General features: G+C 40.6%; 1 long non-coding RNA gene across 1 annotated transcript; it reads left to right on the plus strand.

Annotated features, from left to right (window-relative positions):
• Positions 1–5,968: 5,968 nt before the first annotated feature.
• LOC122722270 lies at positions 5,969–15,552 on the plus strand. The gene is made up of 3 exons (XR_006349189.1): positions 5,969–6,183; positions 9,628–9,630; positions 15,475–15,552. It is a non-coding gene; the product is annotated as an uncharacterized LOC122722270 (long non-coding RNA).
• The last annotated feature ends 8 nt before the right edge of the window (positions 15,553–15,560 follow it).

Consider the following 15,560-nt stretch of genomic DNA (forward strand, 5'->3'; position numbering starts at 1 on the left):
AAAAAAGTTATTTTAAACGTACTCTCTTTCCATTGAATATAAACAACAAAATATAGAAAACAGTTTCTCCATTGTTTTTCTCATATATAAGTATGCCCCACACAGACTTGGTTTCTAATTTTAACAAAGGGTCAACAATAGAAAATTTTGGATTGTTCCGTGGAAAAATAAATACGTTTGACCAGTATTTTATTCGTAAAACAAGAAATTTAGTGTCATGAAATAAAAAAGAAGGCTGGTGAACAATTTTGTACTTCAACAGGTCGGTACTTTTACTTATGAAATTGATTTGCCTATATATTTATTTCATATCTTGGCTTGCTTCCATTAGATATATTATTTTGTTCCACCAATTGATATCAAAGCTCTAGAAATATGTATATAGGTGGCCTGTCCCTTTTTCCATGATTTATTTGTTTTTTGTTTTGAAAATATGATTGTTTTACAGTTTTTTTTTTTTAATATTGCCATGAAAATCGTATACATGTGTTCTGTTCGTTTTTTCAAACCTGTTTGGTTTTTTACAGTATTCATGTGTTTAAATCAGGTTTTATTTTTCATAAAAAAATGATTTCATTTTCTTTACGATGAAACTTATTTTTATTTTTCCGTGGTGAAAAATGAAACAGCTTGTCTACGGAGAGAATGGAAAAAATCGTTTTTTTTTTAGTATGAAAATTAAAAATCTTTGAATCGTTTTTAGCCTTTCTAATTGGTGTTAAATTTATTTAGAAATATTAGAAACTAAGAAAGTTAAATGTAATGGTTTAATCGATTAAAGTAATTAAAAAAAAAAAATTCACAGCCAGCTTCTTGGTTTTCATTTTTCCAAAGTTTGAAGATGAAGTGCCATTTTTCCAGATGGTCCTTCCGGTTTTGAAAGATTATAAACAGGCCTGAAATAATTTTTGGAAAGATCCCAGAAGTTTTCTAAATTTCTCAACAGGTCTAGGAATTTTTTTTTTTTAGCCAAAAAGTTTCTGATTGTTGCAAATAGGGGTGAGCATTCGGTCGGTTCGGTTCAAAACCGAACCGAACTGAAAAAACCGAAAACCGAATTGTAGAATTTTACACAAACCGAACCGAACCGAATAAGAGGAATAACCGAATCGAACCGAACCGATTTGATTCGGTTCGGTTCGGTCGGTTCGATCGGTTGAACCGATTTTCAATTTTTTTTTAATTCATTCTAAAATTCTATTAAAATATTTTAATTTTAACTTTTACAAATAAAAAATCAATAATAATCATAAAACAATATAAAAATTAAAATTTAACCCGGACAATTCATCATCAATTATTGATTATAGAGCAGATTATTGCCTTATACACATCATTGATGATAAAATTAAAACAATATATGAATTAATCAAAAGTTTTATACTGCACACTACATTGATGATAAAATTAAAACAATATAAAAATTAAAATTAAAATAATATGCTCTACACTTATACACATCATATTCATACATCATATAAAATATAGTCTATAATCCAATAGTCCAATATAAATATAAAGAAAGTTGCATAATCCAAAAATCTAAAATTACATGATTCAAATTCCAAACGATTGAACGAGCATAAAATTAAACAACAAAAACATCTTCATTTTTGTCATCAAGTCTCTACCACCATATTCTTCAAACTTGAACTGATATTTCACTTGCAAGTATAAAAAATATTAGAATAGCTATAAAAAGTTGTGAATCAATTCAATAATAAATAATAACAAGAAAAAATTATCTACCTTTAAATCATCCCATTTTATATCAACCATCCAAATTGACGGTATTTTGACTGCTTTCATTAACACTGCTACCCACCTCACAATTTGCAAATGCTGAAAAAATAATAGAAAAATAATTTAATATTTATCAAGTGTAAAACATTTAAGCCAATAATAATTTAAAAAATTAAATAAGATTCTACATACCTTCTTCAAGTCTTTCCATATCTGTTATTTGTTCTTCAATGGACTTACGACAATAAGATTTTCGAAGCCAATCTTGTGCACATATTAAAGCCTCAATAACTTTAGGAGTTAAAGAACTCCTAAAAGGGTCAAGTTGTAACGACCCGAAAATCGAACCGCCACCGGCGCTAGGATTCAGGTCGGCGTAAGGCCGCCAGAACCCGTAGCAAGCCTACTATACTCTCTGGGTACCTGTAAATCTCATACATGATCATACATTTCCTGTGAAAATAAAAACTTTTCTCTGGATCAAGGCTTAACCTGTGCATGCACTATCTCTGTACTCTGTACCCCTGACTAGAGCTTGCTCTAAATGGGTTAACTCATACCTGTTAAGCCTGGTTTTTCACATGCTCATAAAACAGGAAAAGAAGCTCAGGATCTTCACTTATCTCTTGAAAACAAGAAGATGAACAATCCCAACGTGGAGATATGGAGCAACTCTCCTTCAAACTCTCCAAACTTCAAATCTTGGGTTTTTAACTCAAAACCTTCAAAAGAACATGAAAAGCAATCAAAACTTTGCAAGATTTGATGAAAACATGAAGAAACTCCAAGAAAGAGATGGTCTCACGTCTGGAAAGTGAAAGAAAAGTGAATACTTATCCTTCCACCGCTTGAGGGCCTTTATAGGTGGCTGGCCAGACCACCTTCGGCGGCCTAACGTGAAACCAAAAGCCATGCATGTTCGGCGGCCGAACTTTCCCTTCGGCGGCCGAACCTGACTTTTCTTCCTTGGTGCTTTTCTTTCAAACACTTAGTTCCATTTAACTTTAAAACATGAAAACATACTACATTACTTTAGAAAACCATAAATCTCACCCGTCTAAAGATTCCGACATCCTAAATTCCACCGGAAAGTAGAATTCCGACGCCAGACTCTAGCCGGGTATTACACAAGTACTCTACCCCCTGTGCTAAAAGCCGATTTTGATGCAACTGTAGAGATAGGAATTGCTAAAATATCTCTGGCCATATGAGAAAGGATAGGGAACCTATTAGAGTTAAGTTTCCACCAAAGTAATATATCAAATTCATCTTTCTCATCCACCACATGATTACTCTCGTTAAGATAGCAATCCAGATCTGACTTATTTTTAGCTTCTCCAATCTCAATTTTATGTTTCAAAAATTGACTACCCAAATTCATCCTTGATCTCTTTTTTTATCGTTCCTCATCCAAGTTTTCAATTGCAATTGAATGTGCATGACCATCATTTATGTTTGCATTTTCATTAGCAAACATTGTCTTGTATTCATCAAACAACTCATACACAGCAGATTTAATTTTATCTGTTAAATCCAAACCCTTTCCATTCCCATACACAGCAGAAAGTGCAAAACCCATAAATTCCATCTTATATCTAGGATCCATCACAACCGCAATATAAATAAGTTTGTTCATTTTATTAGGATCCCCCCAATATTTATCAAACTTCACTTTCATCTTCTCACCCATATTTGCCAAAGTTAGGTCATCTCTAATTTTCCACTCTTGTAATAAACAATCAACTGAACTAATCTCATCAAAAAAAATATTGGAAGTGACATATCTAGAACCTGAAATCTTTAATGTAAGATCATAAAAATGACCCAAGAAATCTACAATTTTTCTAATATAGTCCCAATCCAAACTATCAGGCACATCATCACATTCTTTACCAGATACAAGATCAAACTTAAAGCATGGATCAATAGTTGCAAATCTATCAAATGCATTTTCAAATTTTTTCGCAGTTCTCAACATCAAATAGGTGGAATTCCACCTAGTGGAAACATCCAAAGATAAATGACATTTGCTTTGAATCCCCTCCATCTCACAACATGATTTGAATTTTTGCAATCTAGCAGGAGATTGTCTCACATATCTCACTGCTTCTCTAACCCTTTTTACTGCTTCAATATTTTCTTTCAGTCCATCAACCACAACTAAATTAATTATGTGGGCAATACATCTCATATGAAGATATTTGCAATTTAAAATCCCAAATCCCCAACCATTAATTTTCTTTTTTAAATATGTAACAGCCACATCATTGGAACTAGCATTATTCACAGTCATTGTAAACACTCTTTTAATTCCCCAATTAAGTAAACAACTCTCAATAGCCATGCCAATATCATCACCCTTATGACTTCCAATTGGACAAAAATTAAGAATTTTTTTATGAAGTATCCAATTATCATCAATGTAGTGTGCAGTGATACACATATAATTAATTCTTTGCAATGAAGTCCATGTGTCTGTGGTAATGCAAATTCTCTGACTACACTTTTGAAAGTAACTCTTCAATTTCTTTCTCTCCTCTAAATATAAGTCATAAAAATCCCTTGAAATAGTCCAACGGGATGGAATTCGAAACTTAGGCTGTATGCATTCAACCCATTCCTTAAACCCTTCCCCTTCTACAAACATAAATGGCAGCTCATCAATAATTATCATTTTAGCTAACTTACGTCTAGCCACATCTTGATCAAAATGCCAACTACTTAGCATGCCTAATTGATAATTTCCCCCTCCCTCTTGTGTACTAGAAGAAAGTGGTTGTAAAGACAATTGTGATTGTCTAGTAGTCACACTATGGGAGTTTTTTATGCATGCAGACATGTGATGTTTAAGTGTAGATGTGCCATTTTTTTTTGGATCACAATAAAACTCCTTTTCACAGTAATTACACTTGCCTTTTTGAATTCCCATATCATCAATAAACTTAGAGAAGTGGTCCCACACAATTGATCTTGGCTTCATACTCTTCCTCTTCATTTTAGAAGTTGCATCGGCAGCTTCAATATTGCTCGAAGAAACAGGAGGTTGTGACGTAGGATTTGATGGTTCTTGTTGATCCATCTGTAAATAAATAAATTATAAATCTCAATCAATTATAACACTAAATGAAATCTAATGTACACACAAGATGTGTATTGAAGAAAAGAATATCAATGCTAGTAAATTTGAGGATTATGAAGTCTAATGTACACACATGGTATATGACTGTTTGCTTTGATACCAGATTTATGAAGAACCACAACAAATAATAGAACAATGCTCTTAATCTGATTTGACTCTCAATAATCCAAAATATCTAATGACAAATAGCACCTACTATAACAACAAAGTCAAATACAAAAAATAAACTAAATGCTTTAAATACCCAAAATAACCAAATAAACTACTATAAATTTCTTCCTAAGATTCAGAAGTCTAAACTCTTTAACAAATAGTGTAGCAACAAAGATGCACAGCAAGAGGTAATGCAACTCATCAAAATGACAATTGAAGCTTAGATGAAATTAGTTAAATGATGGCAGATTTTATTGAATTTCATGATTTTGTGGATTAGAGAATTGGGATTTTGTGATTTTATAGATTAAAATGGCTTGGGATTTTATTGGTTACTTGGGCTATTATAGTTTCTTCTTTTCATGTAGTATGAGATTTGTTCTCATCAGTAGTTAACTTTTTGAGAAATATCCAGCTATGCACTTATTGTAAAAGACAATATGTATGCATTTGTCTTCTTTTCTATTTGTTTAATGAAAGGACAAGTTATGCAAAGTTATGTTTGGACTTTTTAGCTTCTTTTCTGTATATCCAAGCAGCTTATGTAATTAGCCCATTTTCATTTATAAACCATAATCATGTTATACAATTGATTTGAACATGTCCAAAACTAAGATTAATGCTAAAAAAAAATGGACACAATAATGCATTATTCATTAAAACCAGCAAACTAATTTCATTACAATCATTTTCTGATGGGCATGGTTATTGATAAGAAACAGTAAGTTTCAAACCAAGTACTGTAAAAAATAAATAAAAAAGCTATTGATAATTGATCAATGAATGAGCCAAGTTCACAATTCATTTGCTTTCCATGGGCAGTTTCTGATGGACTGGAGAGCGACATTTAACAAGATACCTCAAATAAGAAAGTTACACAACTAACACTTTTCTCAATAGTGTAAAAAAAAATTACTTACCTTTTATAGTTGCTGATGAGGACCGAGGAGGCGAGGACTGAGAACTGAGAAAGACTGAGGACTGAGGAAGACAGAGGATTGAGGACAACCAAGTTGCTGACAGCGTTGAGAGCCGATGGACTGGAGAGCGACGGCCGAAGATTGCGTGGAGAGCGACGACCGACGATTGTGTGGAGACTGGAGAGAGAGAATAGAGAGCTACAGTGAGGTGAGGAGGAGTCGGCGACTGTAATACCCGGCTAGATTCCGGCATCGGAATCCCTACTTTCCGGCGGAATCTCCGTTGGAATATGGAATGTTGATGATGCCAGAGTCTTCTAGAGGGGTAAAATGTGATTTCTAAAATGATTTTTACTGATTTCATGGTTTTAAATGAAAAAGATTTAAGTTTTGAAAAGAAAAGACTAAGGAGGTTTTTGCCAGGTTCGGCCGCCGAAAGTGAAGTTCGGTCGCCGAACATGAGTTGGTTTCGGGAGTGCTTTTGGCCTCCGAAAGCTATGTTTGAACAAACTAGGTTCGGCCGCCGAACCTCAAGTTCGGCCGCCGAACATGGGGGTGTTTTGCATGCATGTTAGGCCGCCGAAGGAGGTTTGGCTGGCCACCTATAAAAGCCTCTCAGACCGAAAATGGGCGAGATTTCTCCCCATTCTCGAGCTCAGGTGTGTTCATGTCCTCCTCTAGTCGTTTTCTTGCTTTTTCTTCAAATCCTTCACGTTTTATAAGCTATATGGTTGTTTTGAAGAGTTTTAAAGCTTGGATCAAGGTTTGGAGAGCTTGGAGACTTTAAGAGTTTGGGTTCTCCACATCTCAAGCTTTGGGTCGCACCAACCCTCGATCTTCAAGAGGTAAGTGTGGATCTATGCTTTTCTTTACGTTTCATGAAGTTTTAAGTGAGTTTTAAGAGGTTTTGATGGTTGAGTATGGGTAGATATGCATGTTAGGGTTTATGTGGGTTTTATGCCCAATGTATGATAATGTATGTTCATGTGATGTTTGTGTTGGGGTTTAAGTTAGTTTTCAAGCCCCTTGAGCATATGGGAGAGAGTATGCATGATTGGGAGAGAGTATGTGAGGTTTGGTTTGTTTTGATGGTTTTGGCCTATGTGGGTCATAAACTATCTATGTATGCTTTAGATGTTGTTTTTGGGAGTTTAAGCTTGTTTGAGCTCCTTTGTGCATGGTTAAGGATGTATGCATGCGTTTGAGAAGTTGGATGCTTGTTTTGGGGTGTATGGAAGGTTTGGAAGGCTTGAAATGCACAAAGGCTGAGTTCTGGATGAACTCAGGTTCGGCCGCCGAAGGTGGTTTCGGCCGCCGAACCTGCCTGAGGATGCAGGGATTGGCCGCCTAACCTTGCCCCCGAAAGTTGGGTTTTGGCTTGAAAGCAGACTTTCGGCCGCCGAAGGTAATGTTCGGCCGCCGAAAGTGCCTGACTTTCGTCTCTAGAGAGAGGGTTCGGCCGCCGAAGGTGCCCCCGAACCTGCCTGACTTTCGTCTCTGTCTGGGAATTTCGGCCGCCGAAGGTGCCGCCGAAAGTGCCCTGTCCAGCCTTTTTCATGAGTGCTTTCTATGCATGTTTCAGTGAAGTTTTAGGGGGTTTTTGGGTAGTTGTTTATGAGTTGTTTAGAGTATGTTTGACACCTCACTAGAGTCCACCTGTGTAGCATCGGACCCGAGGAACCGAGGTGTTTAGCAGTGTTAGCTGCTTCAGAGTTAGTCCAGAGCTAGCCAGAGGTGAGTGGAACTAACCCTTATGTTTTAAATCAAATGTTTTCAGCATGTTCAAGCATGTTCATGCATCATGAATACCATGTTATGCAATAGGTTGTTTGCATTAGAATTCACGAATATGATGCATTGCATAATACGATGATGATGATGTGGATGGATACTGGATGATCCTCTAGCCCTCAGTATGTTATGACATGATATGGAATGATATGATATGGCATGTACGATATGGTATGAGATGAGAAGTCCAGGTGTGGCCGTATCGCCCCTGGCATAGAGCATGAGAAGTCCAGGTGTGGCCGTATCGCCCCTGGCATAGAGCATATGAAGTCCAGGTGTGGCCGTATCGCCCCTGGCATAGAGTATTGTTGACTTGTTATGGTACGAGATTGATATGTAGAGGGCTATTGGTGACAGATTCATCCTTGAAGTGATATATTTGTGATGTGACGCATTCCATGATAGCATATGTTAAAATGAACTGTTTTCTTTTATGGTTTCTGCTCACTAGGCTTTTTAGCTCACCCCTCTCCCCTAACCCCAGGCTTGCAGGGTCAGAGGTAGTTCAGGAAGACGACAAGATATGGTTTTGGTCAGGATATGTAATAGAATAGTAGTGGACATGATGTAATGTAAAGTTATGTAAGGATGTAAAAGAGTTATGTTGTAGTATGTCATTATGTTATATGTTCAGGGTTATAGTATTGTGCTTGGCCCGAGTTGGATAATCCCTTTGTACATGAGTTTTATTTTATGTTGATATATGTGTTGGACCGAGTTTGACATAGGGTATGCTGACCCTAGGGGTTCTATGAGTTCAGTCATAGTGCATACACAGGTCAAGCTGGGTAAAGGTAAAGTTTTAAATGTTTTATGGTTATGTTTGATCATGTTTGGGATTATACTAACTGTACAGGATGTATGTTAGGCTTGCTACGGGTCTCGGCGACCTTAAGTCGACCTGGATCCTAGCGTCGGTAGCGGTCTGGATTTCCGGGTCGTTACAGAATGGTATCAGAGCCCTAGGTTCACATGGTCGGACCTATAGTGTGTCGGGTTCATAGAGGTTATAGTAGGGCAAGCACAATAGGAAGATCATGTCCACTAGGATAGGATATGGAGTCTTGTCTTGTATGATGATGTGAAATGCCATGATGATGAGCATGTGCATTAATGCTATGATATGTATGTTATGAATGTGATGCAGGTTCATGTGTTTCCACATGAACCATAAGATGCTAATGTTTATGTGCTATGTTATGCTTTCAGAAGTCAAGATGATAGGAACTCGTCGATCTGCAAGATTGACTGGAGCTTCGCCAGAGAATGAGGGCATGGATGCCCATTCCCCTGCTCTGCAGAGGGCAAGATCTTGTAGGACGATCAGGGAAAGTACATCAAGGGACCTTAGAAGGTCTTTTGATGCAGGTCAGAGGAGATCAGTTCATGAAGGTATGTCAGCGGATGTGATGGAAACTGAGGAGGATAACCAAAGAAGAGATAGTAGTTTGGGCATGAGTATGTCAGTAGAGGATATGGGAGAGTCCCAAGGAGGCACTCAGGCCTCGGGCTTTGTTCCACCACAGTATCCACCCTACCCGCAAGGGCCAGGGTATCCGATGGGAGGTACATCGGATTTCTTTAGCCATAACCCATATCCCACCTTTATGCCCTATCCTCCCTTTTACCCACAGTATCCCATGTTTCCATCCTCACCCTTTTTCCCAGGTCCAGCAAACCCTAACCCAAGGGATGCTGCACCTCCTCCTCCACCAGCAGAACCAATAGTCCCTGATGTCCGGATACTCAAACCTGGTTCATCAGTTGGGGGTAAAGTAAAGATGATAGATTACCTCAAGTTGGATGCCCCCAAGTTTGAAGCAGGCGATGACCCCTTTGAGTACCTCAGAACGGTAAAGATGATAACAGATGAGCTAGGAGCAAGTGACAGTAGAGCCATTCAGATGGCAGGGTTCACATTGAAATGCAAGAAGGCAAGGGAATAGTTCAAAAACTATGTGGACCCAAGGTTGGAGAGCTTATCCTGGGAGCAGTTTGCCAATGAGTTTGCAGGATGGGCTTTTCCAGATAGTTCCAGATAACTGAAGATGATTGAGTTTGAGCAGCTAAGGCAGACGGAAGAGATGAGTGTAGAGGAGTTTACAGACAGGTTCCTGGAGCTGTTGCCGTTTGCAGGACAAGGTCTTGATACAGACCTAAAGAAGTCTAGGAGATATGTTATGAAGCTTCACTCCAGGTATTCCTCGTTGATTCAATCAGCAGAAAGGGAGAGTTTCCATGCTATAGTGGATATGGCACGGAGAATGGAGGCTAGTGCCATTGTCCAAGGGACAGTTAAACAGTACGTGGCACAGTCTTCGGGTTCCAAACTCCCGAGGACAAGTGATGTTAATCTCTCCCCTCTGAGCGAGGCTGTCACAAAAAGTAAGAAGGGAGACAGAGGTCTCAGAAGATCAAAGAAGAATAAGTTCTGGAATCAGATAAAGTCTGGTCTGGGATTAGGAGGTGGCTCGAGCTCAGGCACAGAGGTTGCAGAGTGTGCAAGGTGCGGTAGGCCGCACAAGGGAGTCTGTCGATTTGGGACTACAGCATGTTACAGATGCGGCCAGAGGGGCACATAGCTCGAGAGTGCCCTAAGGCAGCTTTTATGACACCGTCCCATCAGACTACTCCAGGCAGTATGGCACAGCCATCAGCTCCAGCCATGTTTCAGGGCAGTAGTAGAGGCGGAGACAGGGGGACAGCCCCTTCTTCAGCAGGTTCCCGTGGGGAAGGTCCATCAGCTCCAGCACGGATCTTCGCCATGACCCAGCAGGAGGCTAACACATCGAACCCGATGGGATCAGGTAATCTCACTCCGGTATGTTCTGGTGTGTCTGTTTCATGAACCCTGATGTTTCTCTTTTCTTTGTTTGCTTGTGAGCCCTTGTGAGGTTGGGTTGATAGCTTATGGGTTAGAGTATCCCTTGGGGTCAGTGCACCCAAGTGTGATCCATCTGTGGCAGAGTCGGTCTGCCGGTATAGTCAGAGTATGTGTTGTGAGTAGATGCCTTCGCTGACCTAGCGGTTCTAGATTTGACTGTTTGACGTCATTCTAGGGTTGGATTGGTTCTTCTACTAGTGGTACTACCTAGTCTGCAGAGACAAGGTAGTCAGGTTCCGGGGTAAGGATGGATCAGAGGTAGTCCTTAGAGGGGACAGAATAGGGATACCTAGAGGTTCAGTATCAACCCTATAGGCTCGTAGGTTGTTCAGGAAAAGTTGTCAGGGGTTCTAGCTCTTCAGAGAGAGTATAGCAGTCAGGTCAGGGAGCCCGCCTCAGTGCCCTTTGTTAGAGAGTTTTAGATGTTTCCCCAGACGAGTTCCCAGGACTATCACCTGTCAGGGAGATAGAGTTCGAAATAGAAGTAATTCATGGAATTGGACCAATCTCTATCCCTCCCCACAGGATGGTATCAACAGAGTTAAAAGAGTTATAAGGATCAGTTGTAAGAGTTGGTAGTTAAGGGTTCCCATCTGACTGAGCACTTCGCCTTGGGTTGTTCCAGTGTTGTTATGAGGATGAAGGATGGATCCCTAGGACTTTGTGTCGACCACTAGTCGTTGAACAAAGTCACTACCCAGAACAAGTATTTGTTACCTTGGATCGACGATCTATTTTAAGCCAGCTAGCAGGAGCTGGTTGCCTTTCCAAGATAGATCTGAAGTCTAGGTACCATCAGTTAAGATCAAGGAAGAAGATGTACTGAGAACAGTGTTTAGAACCAGATATGGGCACTATGAGTTCCTAGGAATGTCGTTCGGGATAATGAACGCCCCTACATCATTCATGAACCTCATAAGCAGAGTTTTAGTCAGTTTCTGGATCACTCCGTTATTGTCTTCATTGACGGTATCTCGGCGAGTTCCAAAAATGCAGAAGAGTATGCCCATCATCTGAAATCAGGATTGCAAATCCTGAGAGAACATGGCTTGGATGCCTAGTTCTCCAATGTGAGTTCTGGTCGAGGAGCATATCCTTCTTGGGTCATGTGTGTCGGAGAAAAGAAAAGTGAAGTAGACCTGAGAAAGTTGAAGTTGTAGCTAACTAGCCCAGGCCCCTTGTAGTGACTAAGATCAAGAGCTTTTTGGGTTGGGCAGGTTACCTAATGGAGGTTCATCTAGAACTTCTCTAGAGTTGCCGCTCCTATGGCCAGATGGATCAAGAAGAACCAGAGGGTGTGTGGTCTACTCAGATTGAAGAGGGCTCTGAAAAGCCAAAGGAAATGTTGATGTCAGCACCAGTGGTGGCTCTGTCCGCCAGTGATGGAGGTTTCACAGTGTCCTGTGATGCGTCCCGTGTGGGACTAGGTTGTGTGTTATGTAAAGTGGTAGAATGATTGCTTATGCTTCTAGGTAGCTGAAGAAGCATGAGTTGAATCATCTTACGCACGACCTAGAGATGGCAATGGTAATCTTTGCACTCAAGATGTGGAGGCGGTACCTGTATAAGGTATGAGGACAGATCCTTACAGATCGAAAGAGTTTGCAATACATCTTGAGTCAAGAGAGGAGAATCAGAGGCAGAGAAAAGGAGTAAGAGCTGCATAGTCAAAAGATGAGAAGAATCAAAACTGCTGTAAGTCAGCAGGAGAGTATGGAGTCGTCCGCAAGAGGCATGTAGAGTTTCAGAAGAGAAGAAGAGTTTTTGTCAGAGTGCACGGCGGAAGCGTGTTGAGGTTCTCGAAGAAGTTGAGGTTTGCTGGAGGTGTCTCCTAGAGAGGGTGATTCGTTATGGGCAGAAAGGTAAATTAGCTCTCAGATACATTGGACTCTTTGAAATCCTGCAAAGGATTTGGGAATGCATCCCACGAGTTAGATTTACCCACTTCAATGGAAGAGATCCATTCGTTTTTCCATGTTTCCACAATATATGAGTTCGTGTCGGGTCCGAGTGAGGTTCTTAAAGGAACCAGAGGTGGAGATCATAGAGGATCTCACCTATGTTGAGCAGCTAGTACGGACTGCAGACACACAAGTCAGAAAGTGTGGAAACAAGGAAATCCCGATGGTGAAAGCCCCTTAGAATCACCTTAAGATGAAAAGTTCACCGGGGAGACCGAGAGTTTATACTCCAGCAATGACCGTGTCTCTCTTTTAGAAGAGAGGTTTTTAGGTTTTGCTTGCTTGTTGCTTGCTTGCTAAAGTATGCTTGATGCATGTTTGATGTTTGAACATTCGAGGACGAATGTTCTTAAAGGGGGGAAGAATGTAATACCCGGCTAGATTCCGGCATCGGAATCCCTACCTTCCGGCGGAATCTCCGTTGGACTATGGAATGTTGATGATGCCAGAGTCTTCTAGAGGGGTAAAATGTGATTTCTAAAATGATTTTTACTGATTTCATGGTCTTAAATGAAAAAGATTTGAGTTTTGAAAAGAAAAGACTAAGGAGGTTTTTGCCAGGTTCGGCCGCCGAAAGTGAAGTTCGGCAGGCGAACATGAGTTGGTTTCGGGAGTGCTTTTGGCCTCCGAAAGCTATGTTTGAACAAACCAGGTTCGGCCGCCGAACCTCAAGTTCGGCCGCCGAACATGGGGGTGTTTTGCATGCATGTTAGGCCGCCGAAGGAGGTTTGGCTGGCCACCTATAAAAGCCCCTCAGACCGAAAATGGGCGAGATTTCTCCCCATTCTCGAGCTCAGGTGTGTTCATGTCCTCCTCTAGTCGTTTTCTTGCTTTTTCTTCAAATCCTTCACGTTTTATAAGCTATATGGTTGTTTTGAAGAGTTTTAAAGCTTGGATCAAGGTTTGGAGAGCTTGGAGACTTTAAGAGTTTGGGTTCTCCACATCTCAAGCTTTGGGTCGCACCAACCCTCGATCTTCAAGAGGTAAGTGTGGATCTATGCTTTTCTTTACGTTTCATGAAGTTTTAAGTGAGTTTTAAGAGGTTTTGATGGTTGAGTATGGGTAGATATGCATGTTAGGGTTTATGTGGGTTTTATGCCCAATGTATGATAATGTATGTTCATGTGATGTTTGTGTTGGGGTTTAAGTTAGTTTTCAAGCCCCTTGAGCATATGGGAGAGAGTATGCATGATTGGGAGAGAGTATGTGAGGTTTGGTTTGTTTTGATGGTTTTGGCCTATGTGGGTCATAAACTATCTATGTATGCTTTAGATGTTGTTTTTGGGAGTTTAAGCTTGTTTGAGCTCCTTTGTGCATGGTTAAGGATGTATGCATGCGTTTGAGAAGTTGGATGCTTGTTTTGGGGTGTATGGAAGGTTTGGAAGGCTTGAAATGCACAAAGGCTGAGTTCTGGATGAACTCAGGTTCGGCCGCCGAAGGTGGTTTCGGCCGCCGAACCTGCCTGAGGATGCAGGGATTGGCCGCCTAACCTTGCCCTCGAAAGTTGGGTTTTGGCTTGAAAGCAGACTTTCGGCCGCCGAAGGTAATGTTCGGCCGCCGAAAGTGCCTGACTTTCGTCTCTGGAGAGAGGGTTCGGCCGCCGAAGGTGCCCCGAACCTGCCTGACTTTCGTCTCTGTCTGGGACTTTCGGCCGCCGAAGGTGCCGCCGAAAGTGCCCTGTCCAGCCTTTTTCATGAGTGCTTTCTATGCATGTTTCAGTGAAGTTTTAGGGGGTTTTTGGGTAGTTGTTTATGAGTTGTTTAGAGTATGTTTGGCACCTCACTAGAGTCCACCTGTGTAGGATCGGACCCGAGGAACCGAGGTGTTTAGCAGTGTTAGCTGCTTCAGAGTTAGTCCAGAGCTAGCCAGAGGTGAGTGGAACTAACCCTTATGTTTTAAATCAAATGTTTTCAGCATGTTCAAGCATGTTCATGCATCATGAATACCATGTTATGCAATAGGTTGTTTGCATTAGAATTCACGAATATGATGCATTGCATAATACGATGATGATGATGTGGATGGATACTGGATGATCCTCTAGCCCTCAGTATGTTATGACATGATATGGAATGATATGATATGGCATGTACGATATGGTATGAGATGAGAAGTCCAGGTGTGGCCGTATCGCCCCTGGCATAGAGCATGAGAAGTCCAGGTGTGGCCGTATCGCCCCTGGCATAGAGCATATGAAGTCCAGGTGTGGCCGTATCGCCCCTGGCATAGAGTATTGTTGACTTGTTATGGTACGAGATTGATATGTAGAGGGCTATTGGTGACAGATTCATCCTTGAAGTGATATATTTGTGATATGACGCATTCCATGATAGCATATGTTAAAATGAACTGTTTTCTTTTATGGTTTCTGCTCACTGGGCTTTTTAGCTCACCCCTCTCCCCTAACCCCAGGCTTGCAGGGTCAGAGGTAGTTCAGGAAGACGACAAGATATGGTTTTGGTCAGGATATGTAATAGAATAGTAGTGGACATGATGTAATGTAAAGTTATGTAAGGATGTAAAAGAGTTATGTTGTAGTATGTCATTATGTTATATGTTCAGGGTTATAGTATTGTGCTTGGCCCGAGTTGGATAATCCCTTTGTACATGAGTTTTATTTTATGTTGATATATGTGTTGGACCGAGTTTGACATAGGGTATGCTGACCCTAGGGGTTCTATGAGTTCAGTCATAGTGCATACACAGGTCAAGCTGGGTAAAGGTAAAGTTTTAAATGTTTTATGGTTATGTTTGATCATGTTTGGGATTATACTAACTGTACAGGATGTATGTTAGGCTTGCTACGGGTCCCGGCGACCTTAAGTCGACCTGGATCCTAGCGCAGGTAGCGGTCCGGATTTCCGGGTCGTTACAGCGACTCAGCGTTGCAAGTGAAGATCGATGACCCGAGTTAGCCACGATGGTTAATCGGTCGATGTCGGGAGGAGAGTAGAGGTTGGATGGTGGAC

Source organism: Manihot esculenta, chromosome 17 (assembly GCF_001659605.2).
Source record: "Manihot esculenta cultivar AM560-2 chromosome 17, M.esculenta_v8, whole genome shotgun sequence".
NCBI lineage: Eukaryota > Viridiplantae > Streptophyta > Magnoliopsida > Malpighiales > Euphorbiaceae > Manihot > Manihot esculenta.